This window comes from Balaenoptera borealis, assembly GCF_965194805.1.
Source record: "Balaenoptera borealis genome assembly, chromosome: 1".
Taxonomy (NCBI): domain Eukaryota; kingdom Metazoa; phylum Chordata; class Mammalia; order Artiodactyla; family Balaenopteridae; genus Balaenoptera; species Balaenoptera borealis.
This window is the reverse complement of record NC_138860.1, coordinates 138293073-138315176: the sequence shown is the minus strand read 5'-3', so window position 1 is coordinate 138315176 and position 22104 is coordinate 138293073. Positions and strand designations below refer to the sequence as shown.

General features: G+C 42.6%; 1 pseudogene across 1 annotated transcript; it reads left to right on the top strand.

The window, feature by feature from the left end:
* Positions 1 to 11577: 11577 nt before the first annotated feature.
* LOC309613014 (CDP-diacylglycerol--inositol 3-phosphatidyltransferase pseudogene) lies at positions 11578 to 19987 on the top strand (annotated as a pseudogene). Its single transcript has one exon. The product of its transcript is annotated as a CDP-diacylglycerol--inositol 3-phosphatidyltransferase pseudogene (transcript).
* Positions 19988 to 22104: the final 2117 nt, after the last annotated feature.

Sequence of the window (22104 nt, the reverse complement as noted above, 5' to 3'; positions counted from 1 at the left end):
CTGTAATGCCACCCTGTTACCTCACCACCAACCAATCAGAAGAAAGTCTGCACACAGTGGAAGATAACAAAGACTCTGAACCCCTCCTCAAATAATTTTCCCTTTAAAAACTTTCATGGTCAAGCAGAATATTTGGAGTTGGTTTTGTTTTTGTTTTAATTAATTAATTAATTAGGTTGCTCTGTGTCTTAGTTGCGGCAGGCAGGCTCCTTAGTTACGGTTCACAGGTTCCTTAGTTGCGGCACGTGGGCTCCTTAGTTGCAGCTCACCAACTCCTTAGTTGTGGTATGTGAACTCTTAGTTGCGGCATGCATGTGGGATCTAGTCTCCTGGCCAGGGATCAAACCCGGGCCCCCAGCACTGGGAGTGTGGAATCTTAACCACTGAGCCACCAGGGAAGTCCCTGGAGTTGGTTTTTGGATATGAGTCTGCCTTCTCCCCAGGTTGTCAGCCACCTGAATAAAGCAGCCTTTCCTTTCCAACCAACACTTGGCTCTCGAGCATTGGCTTTGGAGTGGTAAGTAGCTGAACCTGAGTTCGGTAACAGATATACAACTCAGGAGTTCAAAGAACTCAGTGACATGCTCAGTGACATCCATTCCCATCTATATTTTATGAACAGCTTTCTCAGCTCTTATACCCATAAAATCAAAAAATAGGAATGAAATTGGAATACAGTCTTCTCTATTCTAGCAATAGTTTATATTAATCCATGGATTCATGAACTAATTGAAAAAACAAAAACACAACCAGCTCATTGAAAGATGGATTTCCAATACAATTAGCTTTTAATATGTAATAATTATTTATCAAAATTTCAATACGCATTAAAAAATTTATTTTATTTAATTAATTAATTAATTTATTTAGGCTGCATTGAGTCTCTGTTGCTGTGCGTGAGCTTTCTCTAGTTGCCGTGAGCAGGGGCTACTCTTTCTTGCGGTGCGCAGGCTTCTCATTGCGGTGGCTTCTCCTGTTGCAGAGCATGGACTCTAGGCGCATGGGCTTCAGTAGTTGTGGCATGCGGGCTCTGGAGCACAGGCTCAGTAGTTATGGCGCACAGGCTTAGTTGCTCCACAGCATGTGGGATCTTCCCGGACCAGGGCTTGAACCCGTGTCCCCTGCATTGGCAGGCAGATTCTTAACCACTGTGACACCAAGGAAGCCCTCAATACGCATTTTTAAAAGACCTGTGTGCAAGGGTGATCAACAAATGACTTTCATGCATAAAATAAATCACAATAGAATACAATATTGAGGGAGAAGTGAAAAAGAGATATGAGTCCAAGAGCAGAAGGGAATAAAGCAAAACTTCTAGCCATTATAGACCTGTTCATGTATTTTTTAAAATAGATAATGTGGATACAAACTCACTTTTGGTTTTAAATTCCACCGGATGTATCTTAAAAAGTGATTCAGTTCTCCCTCTCAGTCCCATATTGAACCCAAGTTGGAAGAGGCCAGTCAGGTCTCAAAATGGAGGTAAGTCGTCTGCCCAGTTGCCCCCAGCTAGACTTTATCTGCCTCCAGAGGGCCAGGGCCTGTTTCTAGAGAGGATGCCCTAAAGCCTGGTGCCCATCTAACAGTAAAGAAATTGGTGATATTAAAGAAGATACAGAAGAATATAATTTGAGAGACTACTTTGAAAGCAATGGTAAGATTGAAACCATAGAAGTTATGGAAGACAAGCAGAGTGAAAGAGAGGATTTGCTTTTGTAATTTTTGATAATCATGATACAGTTGATAAAATTGTTCAGAAAGACTACATTATCTTTTTTATATATAAATTTATTTATTTATTTTTGGCTGCATTGGGTCTTCGTTGCTGCACGTGGGCTTTCTCTGGTTGCGGCGAGCGGGGGCTACTCTTCGTTGTGGTGTGCGGGCTTCTCATTGCGGTGGCTTCTCTTGTTGTGGAGCACGGGCTGTAGGCACACAGGCTTCAGTAGTCGTGGCTCGTGGGCTGTAGAGCACAGGCTCAGTAGTTGTGGTGCATGGGCTTAGTAGCTCTGCGGCATGTGGGATCTTCCCAGCCCAGGGCTTGAACCCGTGTCCCCTGCACTGGCAGGTGGATGCTTAACCACTGCACCACCAGGGAAGTCCCGAGACTACACTATTCATGAGCATAATTCTGAAGTGAAAAAGGCTTTTTCTTAACAAGAAGCACAGTCTGCTGGATTACAAAGAGGTCATGGAGAGGATGTGGCAACTTTAGGGGTCATGGAGGAACTTCAGCTATAGTGGTAATTTCAGGGGAGGCAACTATGATAATAGAAGTGGTGGCAGCACAGGTAGTTATGAAGGGCATAATGGTAGATATGGAGATTTGTAGGTGATGGTGGCAACAATGGCAGATGGTAATAGAGGGGGGAATGGACCAGGATGTGGAAACCAAGGTGGAGGATATGGTGGCAGTGGTGGAGTATATAATGGCTGCAATGAAGGAGAAAATTTTGGCAGTGGTAACTATGGTGGTGGTGGGAACTATGATTTTGGAAATTATAATGGACAATAGCAGTCAAATTATAGACCAACAAAGGGGGGTATTCTCTATGGTGGTGCTTATGGATCTGAATGTAGTGGTAGAAGTAATGGATATGGTAGTAGAAGGTTCTAAAAACTTGGCATAAAAGGGCTACAGTTTTAGCAGGAGAGAGAACAAGGAGTTGTCAGGAAAGTTGCAGATTACTTTGAGACAGTCGTCTCAAATGAATTAGAGGAACTACAGAAATCTGCCACAGAAGGAATAATGAATGACGATCATCCATGGTCAGAAAAGTTACTGTAGCTTAAATAGGAAACCCTTCTTGTTTAGGGCTGTCATAGTCAGTTGGCACAAAAGGCAATTAATGACTAATGCGATGTAGTGTCAATTAGATGTACATTCCTGAGATCTTTTAACAGTTGTAGCTTTTTCCTTTTCTTTTTATTGCATCAGGCATATTGCCCTGATTTGCAAATTGTGGTAGTAGTACCAGACATTTTAAAAATTAAGGAAATTTTAACTACCCCACCAAAGAAAGGTGATGCAATGTTGTTTTTTTCTTTTTTTTTTTAACTTTTTGGGTTTATTTATTTATTTATTTATACTTATGGCTGTGTTGGGTCTTCATTTCTGTGCGAGGGCTTTCTCTAGTTGTGGCAAGTGGGGGCCACTCTTCATTACGGTGCGCGGACCTCTCATTATCGCGGCCTCTCTTGTTGCGGAGCACAGGCTCCAGACGCGCAGGCTCAGTACTTGTGGCTCACGGGCCTAGTTGCTCCGCGGCATGTGGAATCCTCCCAGACCAGGGCCCGAACCCGTGTCCCCTGCATTGGCAGGCAGATTCTCAACCACTCCTTCACCAGGGAAGCCAATGCAATGTTTTTAAAATGTCGGTATTTATAATACCTAGGAAATTACAGCCTTTGCAATTACTTCAACTAATGATAAAACCTTCTAGATGTCAACATGAAAAGGTACAAGGTGAACAAAAATACTTAAAGACCACAGGTATAGAGATAAGAGCACACAGGCTTTGCTGTGAGGAGGCATAGGGGCTGTTTGTCAGTTGTGTGTCCTTGGGCAAGTTACTTTACCTCTGTTCAGTTTCCTCCTCTGTGTATGCAATCCTTGTAGGAGGATTAAGTGAAATAGGACACATAAAAGAGCGTGGAACAGGGTAGATAATAAATAAATAGAACTTCCTTCCTCCTTACAACAATGTTTCAAGAAGGTATCGATTCATTCATTCAACAGTTATTTTTAGCACCCACGTGTCTGTCACTATTCTAGGACCTGCAGATAGGGGCTGAATAAGGTAAACAAGGTCCCTAGAACATGGATAAGAGTGGGCTCTTGGAGCCAGATGGTCTGGATTTGAATCCACTCTTTACTAGCTGTATAATCATTGACAACTTATTTAATTTGTCTCAGTTTCATGACCTGCAAACCATGGATCATAACAGTACCTCAGAGGGTCGTTGTTTTGCATTGTAAAGGAGCTAGCAACGTGCCTGGCACACAGTAAACACTCAGTAAATTTTACCTATTAATGTGATTCTTCATGAAGCTTGAGGCTGATGTGGAGAGAAGGGGGGAGAGAATATTGGTCTGCATTTTATAGGTAAAGAAACTGAGGTTCAGAGAGAGAGGTTAAGTAAACTGCCTAAGTCAAATAGTAGGGTGAAGTCCTCTGTTGCATCAGACTTCAAAGCCTGCGTGCTCGACTATTTCTGTCTAATCGAGTGGACTCTTTCATGGCCTGTCTTCTCCCGGACATTACCCTTTACAAATTCCATTGGTGGGGGCAGGAGTTTGAAAGATTTTTCAATGGGGGATGTAGAAAAATCCAAGACCACAATTTGTAAGCCTCAGGGCTCTTCATTATCAGGTCTGTCCACTGCAAAGTCTAGCTTCTGTCCCTTTGGATAAAAGAGAGCATCAAACGAGTCATAAGGAAGGAACTCAGAATAAGTCTCAGGAAACATGCCATACATGGAGGTGGTGATTGCCTTAGGTTCAATACAATATGGACACTGGCCTTCTGTTTGTTTGTTTGCTTGTTTTAAATTTTGAAATGTTGCCATGTTACAGGCGCTTTCCTACATTATGAGCATATCAGGTCAAATACAGTAGTCTCTGCCTCTTCACAGCGCGCAGAGTCCCACAGGTGAAACCAGAAACCCTTGCACAATGAGCTGTATCCTACGATAATGATGATATGAAAAGCCAGCTGTAGGACTCCTGAGAAGGAGCGAGCTCTAGGGCCAAGTGAAACTCCAGAGGAGGCGGCATGCAAACTGGACCTTGAGGCATAAGTAGGTGTGTCCTAGTTAGAGAAGGGGAAGTAGAATATTCTGGGATCTGAACAAAGATCTGAAGAGAGGGAAGGAGAGTTAGATGGAAGGGGCTGAGACACAACGTGCAGAAAGGAATTTGGCGGGCAGGCAAGAGGATGCAGTGCCATGATGGCAGGGGCTTTCCTTGTTCACTCTGATGCCTCAGATGGTGCCTGACACATGGTTGGTACTCATTAATGACCTGTTGGCTAATTGAATGCTAAAACACGTACCTACATCCGGTGATTCTGACTTGACTGATCAGGGAGAGGGCTGGGGCACTGGTATGTTTTAAAAACTCCCCAGGTGTTTCTAATGTACTTCCAAGTTTAGTACTGAACTGAATGAATGACCTGAACCAGTGGAGCTGAGAAAATTTATCTCTCTAGTTTTCTGTGGGTCAGAAACCTTACTCCTTGAAAACGTTTTGGGTGAAGGTACAATGGTATTTTCCTGTTTTATCCAAAGGGGAAATGTAAGTTGCCAAAGATTTGTTTAAAAAATAAGTCTGGGGCTTCCCTGGTGGCGCAGTGGTTGAGGGTCTGCCTGCTAATGCGGGGGACACGGGTTCGCGCCCTGGTCTGGGAAGATCCCACATGCCGCGGAGCAACTGGGCCCGTGAGCCACAACTACTGAGCCTGCGCGTCTGGAGCCTGTGCTCCGCAACAAGAGAGGCCACGATAGTGAGAGGCCTGTGCACCGCGATGAAGAGTGGCCCCCGCTTGCCGCAACTAGAGAAAGCCCTAGCACAGAAACGAAGACCCAACATAGCAATCAATCAATCAATCAATAAATCTTTAAAAAAAAAAAAAAAGTCTGGCTGATACAGTAAAATATTAATGGTAGAATCTAGGTATACAGGTGGGTGTATAAAAGTTTTCACTTTAGATGTTTTCAAATTTTTTCTTAATAAACTGTTGGAGAAAAATTAGCTTGAATCAGAGCTGAAACATGATAATTGAGTCTCAATGAGAAACTGACAGAAACCTGAGTGTCATTTACTCCAGTATCCTATGAGGAGGCAGAGAGGAGCAGTAGAGGCCTCCCTGGTAGGAGACAGAGGTGCCGTGGTGGTGTGTTGGTCCACTTGGTTGGAGCAGAAGCAGGGGTCTCTGCTAAATGAACCCAGGTTGTTGATTCAGCTGGGTTCAAGTGACTTTAGGTAATTGGTGTGATGCTTCTGCCCCTTAGTTTCCTCATCTGTTAAGTGAGAGTCATATTAATAGCTTTCGTAAGTACCAAACTCACAGAGCTGTTATGAGGATCAAATGATGTAAATGATATAAATCTAATAGTTTTCAAAGGCAGATACAAGGACTTTCCAAGAAATCGGATGATACAGATACTGTTAAGGGAATTAGTTTCTGGATCTTGGTTTCCATAAGTAATTCTGCTAGAAAGGATTTCTCTGAGGAAATGCTGGGTACTGAGGTGTTAGGCCGGTTTTCCATTCCCAGCTCCCCATGCATAATCATCTTTGTCCCATTGGATAAAATAGAAAGACACAGTTGTCCCCATCTTATTATGGTAACTTGCACTGGGTGTAAAAACCTCCAGGCCTCCAAAGAGACTATTTAAAATACTAGAGTAGGCTAAGCCTCTTCTAATCCAGGCTGCCTGCACCCAAAGTCGGACTTGTGTTTTTTCTTGACTTATGCCACATCCTGTGAAGAAGGAAATGTGACCTCTGGGATGGACTATTTTGGCCCCTGTTAGATGTTTTGAATCCAGTTACACTGTAGAGTAGGGACATGATGGCATTTTTTATTTAACAACCTCAACCTTTCTGTCCCCTGACTATTGTCAAAGAATCTATCACTTCTGGAAATTCTCTGGCGGTCCAGTGGTTAGGATTCCGCACTTCCACTGCAGGGGGCATGGGTTCGACCCCTGGTCAGGGGAACTAAGATCCTGCATGCCGTGCGGTGTGGCCAAAAAAGAATCTATTACTTCTGACAGTCTTGTGACAACAAACAAACAAATGGGGGTGGGGGAGGGGTGGGGAGTATTGATCAAAAATTTAAAAACCTAACGGCACTTTATATACTTTATTTCATTCAGGAACAAATTTCTCAGCAAGATCCTCTCTCTCTTTGAATTCAGAAGTGAGATGGTTGTCATGAGGATGTGTCTTAATATATTTATTTGGATAGAAAAATGTAGTCAGATCTTTTTTGACAGTAAAACAATCTGATTTGGCTGGTTGGTTTGACAGTGAGGGCTGACTTTTCCAGTTAGGTGTTAGGCAGATATTTCCATGAGCTAAAAATACAGCACCAAGATTTTTGAATAAAATATATTTAAATCACACTATTTAAGAGAGAAAAATTCCTTGTCAAAATTTTTATTACCTAAGGTATTTTGAAGTTAATGGTATTTTCATTTTCTAAACCTTTCTGAACATACCAGGTTAATCAAAATGCCTCTAGGTGGAAAAGTAACAAGTCCGATTTAATAATTGTTTGATAATTCTTGAGAAAGCCCTTTTGATAAACTTCCGAGAAATCCAGAAACTCAATGGCTCTCCATGACTGGATAACAAATGCTTTTGCAAGTCAGGTATTTTCTAATTCTTTGCTTGCAACAGAATTGAGGGAAGAATCGAGTTTCAGCTAACAGATAAAATGCATTTTAATGATAGATCATTCTGCAGTTTTTGGAATATAACTTGGAAGGAGTTCAAAGAACTGAATGATATTGCTGCAACAAAACTCTATTCCCATCCTCTGATTTGCGTGGAAAAGTTTTCTTAACGCTTATGTCTATAAAACGGAAAATAGAGTGGAATTAATGCTGAACATTATCTCAGCCTAGCAGTAACATTTATATGATGTAATTTTTTAAGTATAATTTATCTTAGTAAGAGAGGCATTTATAATAAAATATTAATTTTATTAGTATAACAGAGCTGTTGTTCCTCACCCATATCCCCTTAATCCTCCCATGAGATCACCGGCGGACAATTCCTACCATGCAGATGGCTTCCTGTGTTTTTCTGCTTGAGGGACGCCTCAGGAGTAACCTTCTACCAATGAAAACAAGCTGGTGGACTAATATCCCAGGACAGTTCTGAGCTGTGCTCTACACAGTCATTCAGAAAGTCCCTGTGAGGATGAGCTCCAGTTGCCTCTCGAGGTGATCCGCTAATTCATGTGTACTATATCGGGCTTTTTTCTCTTTCCCTTTTTCACTTCTCTCCCTTACCATGCTTTCCAGGATCACCTCTCAAAAAAAAGACTTACGCCCAATTCCTTTACTCAGGATCTGGGAGAATCCCAAGTTAAGAAAGTCAGATTCTAAGGATACAACAGTGAGCTTTCATTATATGTATTTCATTATATGTATTATATTGCATGAAAATAGTAATGTAAGCTACACAAGGACAGATTTTTGTCTGTTTTATTCACTGATATATCACAAACACCTAGAACAGCGCTTGAATCATAGCATTTAATGAGTAGTAGTAACAGCTAATATTTATTGAGTGCTTAGTATGTGCTTGATATATGATTTTTTCAGAAAGCATTTAATAATCAAAAAAAATCTTATGACATAGCTATTATTATTATTATTCCCCTTTTGGATATAAAGGAATTAAGGTTAAACAATGGGTCCATAGCACCCATCTTGTAAATTGTGGATCCTGGTTTCTAATTAAGGTCCCTTTGGTACTGGAGCCCATTCTTTTCCAATTTTTTGTTTTTGCTTTGTTTTGTTTTGTTGTTGTTGTTGTTATATGTCCGACTCCTCCATTGGTCTTAAATTTTATGACAGGTAGGGTCCCTATTCAACTCTGTATCCCCAACACCTAGCCTAGAAGCTGGAATAAAGTAGGAACTCAGTAATGTTTGTTGAATGAATAAAATGAATAGTGGCTTATTTATACATATCTATGTTGAGGAAGAAAGGAAAAGGACGTATTCTGGATCCAATTGGAGAAAAGCCTTGAATATAACCTGAGATATGGTCTACTTTAAGACAAGGCATTTTTAGAATGCTGCCATTTAAAACTCCCCTGAGATTTTTTTTTTCCCTTGACCGCACCCCGTGGCATGGGGAACTTTCCCAACCAGGGATGGAACCCACATCTCCTGCAGTGGAAGCTCAGAGTCTTAACCACTGGACCACCAGGGAAGTCCTCTCCTGAGATTTTTGATTCCACCACCAATTCAACCTGGACTCTATTTTGGCTAGTGTTTGGAACTGACTTCCTTGTTGAATTTTCCTTCATCTAAGAATTTAACCCATATCTCTTTTTTTCATTTAGGGGTTTCCTGACAGAGGTATTTAAACCACTTCTGAACCTGAATTCCTTGTATCCGATAATCTGTAAGTCAATGAAAATGGGACTCTTTTGACCATTATTGTATTAAGTGCCTGGCATGCAGTTGGCACTCGATAAATGCTGTTAAATGAATGAATGAGGCAGAAGTAGAGAGTGGAAATTGTCTAGTTTCCAGTGATTATCCATGAATAATTAAAAAATATGTATATCTTCAATGCTTTACATAAGTCAATACTGGGTTTGCGAAAAAAGCAACTTCAATTTTATTTATCTATTTATTTATTTATAAATTTTATTTATTTTTTTGGCTGCGTTGGGTCTTCGTTGCTGCATGCGGGCTTCCTCTAGTTGTGGCGAGCGGGGGCTGCTCTTCATTGCAGTGCGTGGGCTTCTCATTGCAGTAGCTTCTCTTGTTGCGGAACATGGGCTCTAGGCGTGAGGGCTTCAGTAGTTGTGGCAGGTGGGCTCAGTAGTTGTGGCTTGCAGGCTCTAGAGTGCAGGCTCAGTAGTTGTGGCTCACGGGCTTAGTTGCTCTGTGGCATCTGGGATCTTCCTGGGCCAGGGCTCGAACCTGTGTCCCCTGCATTGGCAGGTGGATTCTTAACCACTCTGCCACCAGGGAAGTCCCAACTTCAATTTTAGATAATGTGAAATTTTAACAAAACGAATCTTAGTTCTTCAACTATGATGTGAAAATTGTAGCTTTTAAATTTTTCTATGACTAAAATTAATATTTATTATGAATCTATGTCAGGATGCTTTAACTGTGGGCAATAGAAAATATAACTCAAATTGACTTAAACAATAAAGAATTTATTGGCTAATGTAAGAGGACATCCAAAAGCAGGGAAGAATTCAGGGTTGGTCTATTGGTTGAATCATGTCATCAAGGACCAAGTTCTTTTCATGTTTCTGCTCTGTCATTCATGCTGTTGTCTTCAAACTCATTCTGGTCCCCCTCGTGACTGTAGGGTGGCTCTCAACAATAGTTGGGCTACAAAGACGTCTTGTTTCAAAGAAAGATAGATTGGCTCCCATTGCTGACTCTGAACTTTCCCAGAAACTTCCATAAATTGCTTTTACTCATAATTGCTCAGAATTGGGTCACTTATCATTCTTGAATTAATTAATGGCAGGGGGCAATTGAAATGCCCTTGGACCAATCAGGTATATCACTTGAATCAGGATCAGTTTCCCAAGTTTCATTGCTGGTCCTCAATTAGAGAGAGAGGGAATAGCTACTAGGGAGTCAAACACAATGTCTAACCCAACCCTAGCTTATATCTAGGTTGTAAAAGCTTCATCTCAGTCAATTCAGTGTTGCTATGCTTTCTCCCAGTTTTGGTGGAGAGTGGGACTTTGGAAGTGCCATAACTTTGAGGAAGCATCCTGGTCTAGTTGTCACCCATCCACATCTGTTCTTGGTTTTGTTTTGTTTTTTTGGTGGGATCTTAGTTCCCAGACCAGGGATTGAACCCCTGGACCCTCAGCACTGAGAGTGCAGAGTCCTAACCGCTGGACTGCCTGGGAATTCTCGTGTTTACATCTGGTTTTCAACCACAGCTGACCCGTCCTCTTTCTCTTCCTCTCGCACCACTCTCTTTTGAGTAAACAGAAATACCCTGCTGAGGCATACTGGGAACTGTGTGGAGTATTTTCATGTTTGTCTCTCTAGTCAGGGATTTTAAACTCAACGCCCGGGGACTTCCCTGGTGGCGCAGTGGTTAAGAATCTGCCCGCCAATGCAGAGGACAGGGGTTCGAGCCCTGGTCCAGGAAGATCCCACATGTCGCGGAGCAACTAAGCCCGTGTGCCACATGAGCCTGCACTCTAGAGCCCGTGAGCCACAACTACTGAGCCCACGTGCCACAACTGCTGCAGCCCGCTTGCCTAGAGCCTGTGCTCTGCAACAAAGAGAAGCCACCGCAATGAGAAGCCTACACACCCCAACAAAGAGTAGCCCCCGCTCGCTGAAACTAGAGAAAGCCCACGCACAGCAACGAAGACCCAACTCAGCCAAAAAATAAATAAATAAGTAAATAAAAAAAAAAAAAAACATAAATAAACTCAGTGTCTGTAGGGGAAAGTCAGTATAGTAGACCAGGTACAAGATAATAGGGATTGAGGACTGGTGAACCTAGGAAGGGCATGCTCCACTCAAAGTCATTCAAAATCACATAGTTTAAAAACCCTGTGCTTGCCAAACAAGACCTGCTTGTGGACAAGATTCATTCTGTGATGCACTTCACTCTGGGCTTTTGCCATTTCTCTAGGTCCTACCTGGGGAAGCGGCTACACACCTTCCCTGCATTTGGATCTTCCCAGTCTCTGTTGTTTCTTTCATCCTCCCTGCTGGGCTCAGTCCTGGGAAGTAAACAGGTAGGCAGGTAACCCCTTCTTTCCAGGAAATCATTTTCACTTAAATTCTCCTCTGGGGGCTTCCCTGGTGGCGCAGTGGTTGGGAGTCTGCCTGCCGGTGCGGGGGACACGGGTTAGAGCCTTGGTCTGGGAAGATCCCACATGCCGCGGAGCAACTGGGCCCGTGAGCCACAATTACTGAGCCTGCGCGTCTGGAGCCTGTGCTCCACAACAAGAGAGGCCGCGATAGTGAGAGGCCTGCGCACCGCGATGAAGAGTGGCCCCCGCTTGCCACAACTGGAGAAGGCCCTCGCACGGAGACGAGGACCCAACACAGCCATAAATAAAATAAATAAATAAATTCTCCTCTGACTCTCTCATCTTCCTAACCCAGAGGATTTTTCCAATTTCAGGATATGGGAAGTAGAAAGCTTTCTACCATTTGCAGACTCCCAAATCAATTGTATTTACTAAGCACAAGCATTTTTTTCCACTTCTTCTGGGGCCTTAGCCCAAAACTCAAAGCCAAGAAAAGACTCTTGGCTTCTCTCTTTCTGCTGCATTACCTTTCTTAAGATGATGGGCATAACATTCCTCAGCTGTTGCATGAAGAGGGAGAAGGATCATGGGGTGAAATAGGGGAAAATGTTATCCTGCTATAGAAGAAATATAGTGTCCAGAACAAGGGAGCGTTCATCAGACTACACAGGGAATGTCTTGTATGTTGCTGTGTATCTCATCTTAGAAAGAATATATTTATCCACAGAAGATCCAGGGAGGTGAAGGGATTCTGAATCACATTATATAAGTATCTAATCAATAAGACTTCTATATAACATTCAGCATCCAAGGCTGAGGATGTAACAGTCAAGATAGGCTAGTTTATGCTGTGATAGTAAATGACCTCTGCTCCACGCACAGCTGGGTTGGCCCATGCTCCGGCTGGCAGCGAGCTTTAACACCTGGGACCCGACTGGGGCAGCGGGGACCTGCGTGCAGTGAGCACGGCCAATGCACTGGGCTGGAGGCTGAGCCTTGTGCCCGGGGTGGGACACAGCTGACACCTCCAGATAAGGCCCAGGGCGGCCAGGGGACCTCCGGTGCCAGACGAAAATACCTTCCTGTTTGCGCCTAACCTCATCAGTTATGCACAGATTGTCTTCGCCATCATTTCTTTCTACTTCATGCTCTGCTGCCCCCTCTCGGCCTCCTCCTTCTACCTGCTCAGTGGACTTCTGGACGCTTTTGATGGACACGCTGCTCGAGTCCTTAATCAAGGGACCGGGTTTGGGGCCATGCTGGACATGCGGGCAGACTGCTGCTCCACAATGTGTCTGCTGGTCAACCTGGCCCTGCTGTATCCTCACGCCACCCTTCTTTTCCAGCTCAACATGAGCTTGGATGTGGCCAGCCACTGGCTGCACCGCCACAGTTCTGTGGTCCGAGGCAGTGAAAGTCGCAAGATGATTAAGCTGTCTGGAAATCCAGTGCGTTGCATCTACTACACCTCCAGACCTGCTCTATTTATCCTGGGTGCTGGAAATGAGCCCTTCTACTGCCTTCTCCTCTGTCATGTTCTCTGTAATCCTGGGGACCAGTCCCACCCCTGTGATCTCTCAGGGACCTTTAGTTGGCTTTGTAGGTCTTTTCCGAATGCACCTCTGGATCACCACCTGATCACAGCCGCCTGCAACATGGCTGACTTGGATGCAGCAGATCGTGCCAAGAAGACGTGACCCTGGAACCCCCAGTCCCTGGCTGCCCACCGGCCCTGGGAGTCTCACTGTGCCACGTGGCTCCCCTGTCCCTCCTAGGAGGTCCCAGGCTCACATCTTCCCAATGTGTCATCCAACCTGCTGGGAAGGGGGGCCAGCCTCTTTGGTGATGTCATGTTCTCCGTAATCCTGGGGACCAGTCCCACCCCTGTGATCTCCAGGGACCTGGACTTCAAATCAGGAAGGATGCTCAGGAGGCCCCACCCACACGGGCAGTGCTCCTGGGGCCCCAAGAGAGCTGTCTGAGGACGCGGTATTGTCACACCCGCTGGCTCAGCCCTGGGATCTGGCTTGGCCTGAGACCTTAGGGACACTTGAGCGAGGGAGGTGGGGTAGGGGCCAGGTTTCCCAAAAGGCAGGGATTCAGACCTCTGCCCCTGGCTAGAGGAATCCTGTGGGTCTAGTGGTCAGGAGAGAAGGGGCTGTCGAGATCCCCATTGCAATCTCCTCTGTCCTGGCTCTGAAAACCTTGATAATGAAGGTAGGAGGGTCACTGGAAAACAAACTAACAAGCAAACAAAAAAACCCTCAAAAATCTTGCTGACTTACAAAATTAAAAATTTATTTCTTGCTCCTGTTACATGCCCATCACGTTTCATTCTTTTCTAGGGAGATGGAGTCAGCTTTACTCTGGAACACACACAAACATTTTGGCAAGAGGAAATGGACAAGGGGAACCCTGACTCTTAAAGCAATTGCTAATATTTGCTAAAGTAAATCACATGGCCTGAGATGGCAAAATGAGGAGGGCTATTTCATGATGGGAAATCAGAATACTTCATGGACAGTTATATAATCTACCATGTGCGAAGTCCTGTATCATCTTCTTTGGGGGTCCTCTGTGGATCATCTAAGAACCCCCAGGGATTTACATGGTTCAAAATGAGGTCTCATACAAGGCATAGTAATATTTAATACATATTAGCTGTTATTGTTATTATTATTAATATTTCATTAAGAAGGGAACATTCTATATGTTACCTATATATAAATCTTTTGGCGATGAACAGGAGAAATTTCTGGTATTTTTTTTTTTAATTGAAGTATAGTTAATTTACAATGTTGTGTTAATTTCAAGTGCACAACAAAGTGATTCAGTTATTTATATATATATATTCTTTTTCAGATTCTTTTCCATTATAGGTTGTTACAGGACATTAAGTATAGTTCTCTGTGCTATACAGTAGGTCATTGCTTACCTATTTTATGTATAGTAGTGTGTATAAGTTAATCTCAAACTGCCAATTTATCTCTCCCCCTCTTACCTCTGCTAACCCCTTTGGTAACTATAAATTTGTTTTCTATGTCTGTGAGTCTATTTCTCTGGTATTTCTTGCTTGAACAGCAAAAGACACACTGGTGTGCTAGTCTCCAGCAAGATACCATATGACATAAGGAATGGTTGAGTAATTCAGAATATTCAGCACGAGGAAGAGAAGCCACAGGTGGGACGATACGGCTGTTTTCAAATATATGAAAGTCTTTATGTGAAAACAAATTACACGAACAACGTGCAGGTCCTCGGGACACAGCCCTGGTAGTGGAATAAATTTGTCTGGCAGGCTTAATTCTTCCAAGAACTTGCCTTTAGTGTCATGAAGCACAATGAGCTTTGTGGTGGTTGAAGAACCAATAATAATGAAACTTACACGTATATAGTCCTTAGTATATGCCAGGCATTGTTCCAAGTCTTTACATATACTAATTTAAGCTCTAAACAATCCTATGAGATAGGAACTATTATTTTCCCATTTTTCAGGTGGAAAAAATGAAGTACAGATTAAGGAACTGCTAAAGTCACACATCTGTAAGTGGTAGAGCCAATGATTGAACTTGCCAATCTGTCTCTAGGGTGCATCCTCTTAACCCTTGTGCTATATTGCCTTTGTATAGTTGGAATTCACTTGGAAAGCCTTATTTAATCAGTCTTATAACGTGGTCATTGAATTTCTGATCTTTGTTTCGCCTCTGGGTCTTCTGTGCAACTCTACAACAAGACACTTTAAAAAAAGTTGAAGTACAGTTGATATACAGTGTTGTGTTTCAGGTGTACAACAAAGTGATTCAGTTTTATATATATATATATATTTTTTTTCAGATTCTTTTCCATTATAGATTCTTACAAGATACTGAATATAGTTCCCTGTACTATAGAGTAGATCCTTTTTGTTAATCTATTTTATGTATAGTAGTGTGTATCTGTTAACACCATACTCCAAATTCATCCACCCCCCTTTCCCCTTTGGTAACCATAAGTTTGTTTTCTATGTCTGTGGGTCTGTTTCTGTTTTGTAAATAAATTCATTTGTATTATTTTTTAGATTCCAGTGATGTCATATAATATTTGTCTTTCTCTGTCTGACTTACTTCAATCAATATGATATTCTCTAGTTCCATCCATGTTGCTGCAAATGGCAAGATTTCATTCTTTTATGGTTGAGTAATATTCCATTGTATATATATACCACATCTTCTTTATCCATTCATCTGTTAATGGACACTTAGTTTGCTTCCATGTCTTGGCTACGGTAAATAATTCTGCTATAAACATTGGGGTGCACGTATCTTTTTGAATTAGATTTTTTCATCTTTTCCAGATATATGCCCAGGAGTGGGATCGCTGGATCATAGGGTAGCTCTATTTTTAGTGTTCTTTTGTTTTTTGGCCGTGCCCCACAGCTTGTGAGATCTTAGTTCCCTGACCAGGGATTGAACATGGGCCCTCAGCCATGAGAGCACGGAGTTCTAACCACTGGACCACTAGGGAATTGCCTATTTTTAGTTTTTTTAAGGAACCTCCATACTGTTCTCTATGGTGGCTGCACCAATTTACATTCCCACCAACAGTGCAAGAGGGTTCCCTTTTCTCCACACCCTCTCCAGCATTTACTGTTTGTAGACCTTTCAAAATTTTTATTCATTTATTTATTTATTTATTTATTTATTTTGGCTGCATTGGGTCTTTGTTTCTGTGCGGGCTTTCTCTAGTTGTGGCAAGCGGGGGCTAGTCTTCATTGTGGCGTGCGGGCTTCTCATTGCGGTGGCTTCTCTTGTTGGGAGCACGGGCTCTAGGTGCGTGGGCTTCAGTAGTTGTGGCGTGTGGGCTTCAGTAGTTGTGGCACGTGAGCTCAGTAGTTGTAGCTCGTGGGCTCTAGAGCGCAGGCTCAGTAGTTATGGCACACGGGCTTAGTTGCTCCACAGTATGTGGGATCTTCCTGGACCAGGGCTGGAACCCGTGCCCGCTGCATTGGCAGGTGGATTCTTAACCACTGCGCCACCAGGGAAGTCCCATGTAGACCTTTTGACGATGGCCACTCTGACCGGTGTGAGGTGATACCTCACTGTAGTTTTGATTTGCATTTCTCTAATAATTAGCGATATTGAGCATCTTTACATGCACCTCGTGGCCATCTGTGGGTCTTCTGTGGAGAAATGTCTATTTAGGTGTTCTGCCCATTTTTTGAATGGGTTGTTTACTGTTTTGATATTGAGTTGTATGAGCTATTTGTATATTTTGGAAATTAGCCCCTTGTCAGTCCCATTGTTGGCAAATATTTTCTCCCAGTCCATAGGTAAGACACACCTTTTAAATTATACTCAATTTCTACCCCTTTGGTTTGTCACTCAGAATGAGTTGTCTGTAGTGACCTCTCACACAGCTGGGGGTCTATGACTGAGGCTGGAGAGCTGGGAGCCAAGTTTGGAACTGGTGTGGTAGAGAGGTGGCAATGGTGGCGGGGGAGGGCAGCTGGAACTTGACTCTGGAGTTGGTAGGTTGGCCTGTGGTCATGGGGTGGAGAACAAAGTGAGAATGCCATTTGAGAGCCAGATCCACAGTGAGCCAAGCTCCAGTCAAAGGGGTCTAGCAGCAAGATCTGGGGCACAGCAATGATTTGGCAACAGGCTGGCAGCGGGAGGCTGACAGATGAACTGGCACGTTCAGGAAGGAAAACGTAAGTTAAAACCTGCAGAGATTCCTGAGACGGAGGGCCCAGTGGGAAGAACCTGTCATAGGACCCTGCTGGCCTCACCTAGCGAGTAAAGCCAGGTTGAACATAAGTGACTTTCTCCTTGCTGTTAGTATTTCTCTACAGAGTAGCAATCCGGTGCAAAGCCCTCCTGACAGAGTCTTAGGACCCTCTTCACTCAAGTACTGGGGAGACTGGGTAGTGTGTAGTGGTTATGTGCCTTGACCCTGATGCCTGGGTTCAAATTCCAGCTCTGGCTCAGTGACACTGGGGGATAAATTACCTAACCTCTTAGTGTCTTAGTTTCTTCATCTATAAAATAAAAAGATAACAGTGTTACTCCTGAATCAGCGTAGCACAGTGATTAAAGAGCCCTGTCTCTGGAGTCAGGATGCTTGATTTATGTCCTTAATCTTCCACTTATGTCTGTGGGACCTCAGGCAAGTTACCAGATGTCTTGCTTCAGGTTTAAGGTCTATAAAATGGACACAAAATAATAGGCACTTATGACCTAGGGCTGTGACAAGAATTAATATTATATATAACATAATAATAATATAATTATATATAATAAAATATATATATACACACATACGGAGAGAGAGAGAAACACTGGCACATAGCAAATACTCAATAAATGTTAATTATAGTCTATACTGCCCATATCAGAAGACCAAACTCAGAAGGCTCCCACAAGCAGGATCCCCTTTACCCATCGAACCTGATGAGCAATACTTGGGTGGAATAAACTCAGTGTTCAGTTCCAGTCCCTTCATCCAGTTGGAGCAGGAAGAAAGTTGCACTCCCCCTGGCAGTCAACTTTGCACAGAGGAAAGACACAGTCAAAGGCATCCAAAGTAGAGACTTGCCTACTAATCCCAAGGCAACTCTAAGAAGGAGTGATTGTGGTTAGGAAGGTGGCGTGAAGAGTGAGAATGACACAGTCTTGTTCATCCCCACTACCAGATGTGCAAATCAGAGCAAAGTTCTGAGCAAGATATCATCATTATATCACTACATTTGGATGGTAGAGCTTAACAGATTGTTACCTTGCTTTTTAGTGTTTCACAGTGAAAAGACCTAGGGTGGGAGTTCAACACCTTCATCTCCCAAGGAAGCACCTCTATCATAGACTGCTATTCCAGGAGCAATTTGTAAGTAGTCTTTTGCTCATGGAGAATAATGGGTCATGCCAGGTAAACATGAAGAATGTTGATTTCTTTCCTCCCAGTTCTTTTTTTTTAACTGCTTGGGAACTTTTTTTTTTGGTCTGAGAGCAAGCTTGTAAAAAAAAATGCTGCTGCCTCTTTTCAATAACTGTTAAGATGTTATAAGTTAATAACCATGTTAACTAGTAAAATTTGGAGATAAGATGATTCTTTCACTTGTAAGAATGTACTACTGTCACACATAATGCCCTGTTAGTCCTCACCATTTATTCTTCTCTCAATACAATTGTTACTGAGTGCAAGCTCACTCTACTCGCCACATGACAGGCCAATAAATCGGGAGGTGAGGTGTTGAGGCAAGGAATAGTGACTTTATTCAGAAAGCCGGGCGTCTGAGAAGATGGCAGACTAGCGTCCTAGAGTACCATCTTATCAGGGTCTGGATGATAGTTTCTTTTATAGAACAGAGAGGGGGAGGCGGTGAGGAAGTGAAGTAAAAGTAAAAAGGCCATAAGTCTTGCAAAATATCTCTTGGTTTGGTCAGCCTCGGGGAGGGGATGTGTTAATTTCTTCTTTCGTACAGCCATTCACAGGTGGGCAGGGTCAGAATGTTTCCCTGAGAACTGAACAAAGGCACTTTAGTTTAACATTCAGGCAGAGGGGCAGGTTCCCCGAGGCAGGCCATTTTGTATGCTTAAAGCTATAGACAGCATCCTTTTAGTGATTATAGCAACAAAAAGCAACAGAGAACAAAGGTTAAAGTAAAAGAAACAGATCCAACATAGAGTCAGATTTTGTTCTTCCCTGTTACACAATCTTTTGATGTCTTAAATATTTCATAAGTGCCTATAGGGAGAAAGGAGTCAGGCACTCTGGGGCTGATATCTTGTCCCTTCTTCCCATTATTTTACATCTTTCTTTTCTGAAGCTTGCCATTTCCAAGTCACTAGCCTTTCTTCTGTCTGTCCAGACACTTTATCCACTCTTCATTCAGCTGTGAGTCAGTCATTCAGTGATATTTACTCTCTATGTCTGGAATCGATACCTAACTCTGTGGAGGCCACAATATACAAGATGAAGCCACTTTGTAAGCAGATAGATTGCGGGGACCTTGGAGAAAGAGAACCAGGAATGGCTTTCTTGACACAAGTGAACTCATTTTGGCCTAAGCCTAGCCAAAATAAGTTTACAATGCTTGCCCTTGAACAGGTCTTGGTAATTAATGATCTTAAGGGAACAAGGGAATGCAGGAACAGAGAAAAGGCAGTCAAACGATAGTGCAGTGACAAAGCAGAGTTCTAGTTCCTCCTTAAGGGATATACATAATAATATATCTTTGACTTCTGCAGGAATTAAGACCCCCACCCAGGTGGAGGACAGGATGATGATGTTGACCCTTCTTACTTCAGTCAACTAAGACTTGGACTCTCTGGACCTTTGCCCCAATTTTATGCTGAATTCTACTTTACTCAAGCCCCTTCTTGAATATGCATGTACCCTTAGCTTAAAACTTCCCCAGTTTGGCTGTTTGGGGGGACACTGCTTTGGGAAAGATCTCTGGTGTTCTTCTTACTTGCTGCAAGTAATAATAAATCCTTCCTTCTCCCAATCTTTGGCTTGGTTGTGTCTATTGGCTCAACACCCACCAAGAGGCAAACCCAGTTTTCATGTAACAACTATGTTCAAAGAACCTACAGTCTGTATTAAATACAACAGAAATAAGCCTGAAATGATGATAGAAAGACAGTGATGGAGAATGATAGTGTGAAGAATGGGGGTGGGGTGGGGGCGTGAGGGTTAATGTTTGAAGTGAGAGCAGCATAATATCTGTGAACTATGGTTGAAGTGGTCACATCATTTAAAAAAATCCTGGTGAGGTTATATTAAATTACATTTCAAGGGTACACTTTGAAGTATGTGAAAGCATCCCTGATGAAGCAAGAGATAATTTGATGTGGAGCTAGAGCTGACTCTAGGTGGTACATGGATCTGGCTTTAGATGATAATAAACTAAATGTTAGGAAAGTATTCCCTTTCTAATCCTATTTTTAAAATATATTTTAAAAAATTTATTTATTTATTTGTCTGTGCCGGGTCTTAGTTGCAGCACATGGCATCTTCATTGCCACGTGCAGGATCTTCAGTTGTGGCATGTGGGATATTGCAGCACGTGGGATCTAGTTCCCTGACCAGGGATTGAACCCGGGCCCCCTGCATTGGGAGCGTGGAGTCTTAGCCACTGGACCACCAGGGAAGTCCCCCTTTCTATTTTGAGCTGTATGTTTATAGACAAACAGAAAGTCTCATTTAGATGCTGCATGTCTTTTTTTTTGTTTTTTGTTTTGGCTAACACTTGGTAAACAACACACTTACTTTTTTCTTTTTAAACAAAGATTAAGCTCAGAAACTCAAGAGGTAGATTTCAGCTGGAATTTGGTAACCTTATTTTTCTTGCATTTATTCTAGTGTATCCTTTTACTTATGGTTAGTGAGTTATATACAGTTTCTTTTCCAAATAAATTATTTAAACAAATTGAGTTGATATAAAGAAACATGATAAGCAGATTAGAACCAAGGTGGTACAAGGTTATGGCAAAATTGTGAAAGTAGTATGGAAATGACTGAAGTTTAGTAAATGAGACACTATGCCTGGAATGAGAAAATCTGGGTTTGAGTCCCTGCAATACCACCAACTAGCTCTGTGACCTTGGGAAGTTCACCGAATCTCTCAGAACCTTAGTATTCTCGTCTGTAAAATAGGAAGAAGAATCTCTACACAACCTTCTTTGCAAGCTTGTGAGAATCTGATGAAGGAAGGTGTAAAGTGTGAACAAATGTTGACTTTATATTATGTGAAGCTGCAGAGAGGCAACATGGCTTGATGGTGAGTGTGTTAGGATGGGGAGGGAGATTTGCCAACATTTACAGAGTACTTACTATTGGCAAAGTGCTGTAGATTTTTGAAAGTAGAAAAATGAATTCAATTTGGCCTTAGCCCTCAGAGTTTACTGTTTGTCTATGGACTAACACATAGATGTGTATTATTTTGTAGACTGTGATACATATTATAAATGGGTTTAAAACCCTAGGCAAAGGAAATAGGAAGAAGCTGATTACAAGAGCGTTTGTGATAAGAAGAGCTACCATTATGGCCCTTGCAAGGGCTAGGGAGTCTGTTACGTACTTTGTCATACTAGCTCATGACTCAGGAGCTGAGATCAGAGAGGCTAAATAATTGTTCCATGGTTAATCATGGTGATGTTCATGAATAAATACTTATTATATGCCCAGTCCCATGCTAAATTCTCTTATACATTGTTTCATTTAAGCCTTATCACAAGCCTGTGAGATAAGTCCTATCTCCCTTTTACAGATAAGCAAACTAAGACTCACAGAGATCAAGAGGCTTGCAGTTAGTGAATGGTGCTGTTGCAGTTTCATCCTGGGGTGTCGTTTTGATGCCAAAACCCATTTCTTCCAATTCTACGGCTTCCAATCAGCAGCTGAGTTGTGGGACTGAGGATGGCTGTGCACAAGGAAGGTCCATTCAGGGCTCTTGAAATGTTAGGTTCTAATCTCAGCTGGGCTTCTCTAAGTTCACTATGTCACAACTCCTCTTTTGTTTCATAATATATGTTCCTAAACTCTGAAAGGACCAAGTCCTAGGACCATGTGAGTAGCTAATATGGCTGCATGACACCATAAGGCGATATTGGTGAAGACATTTC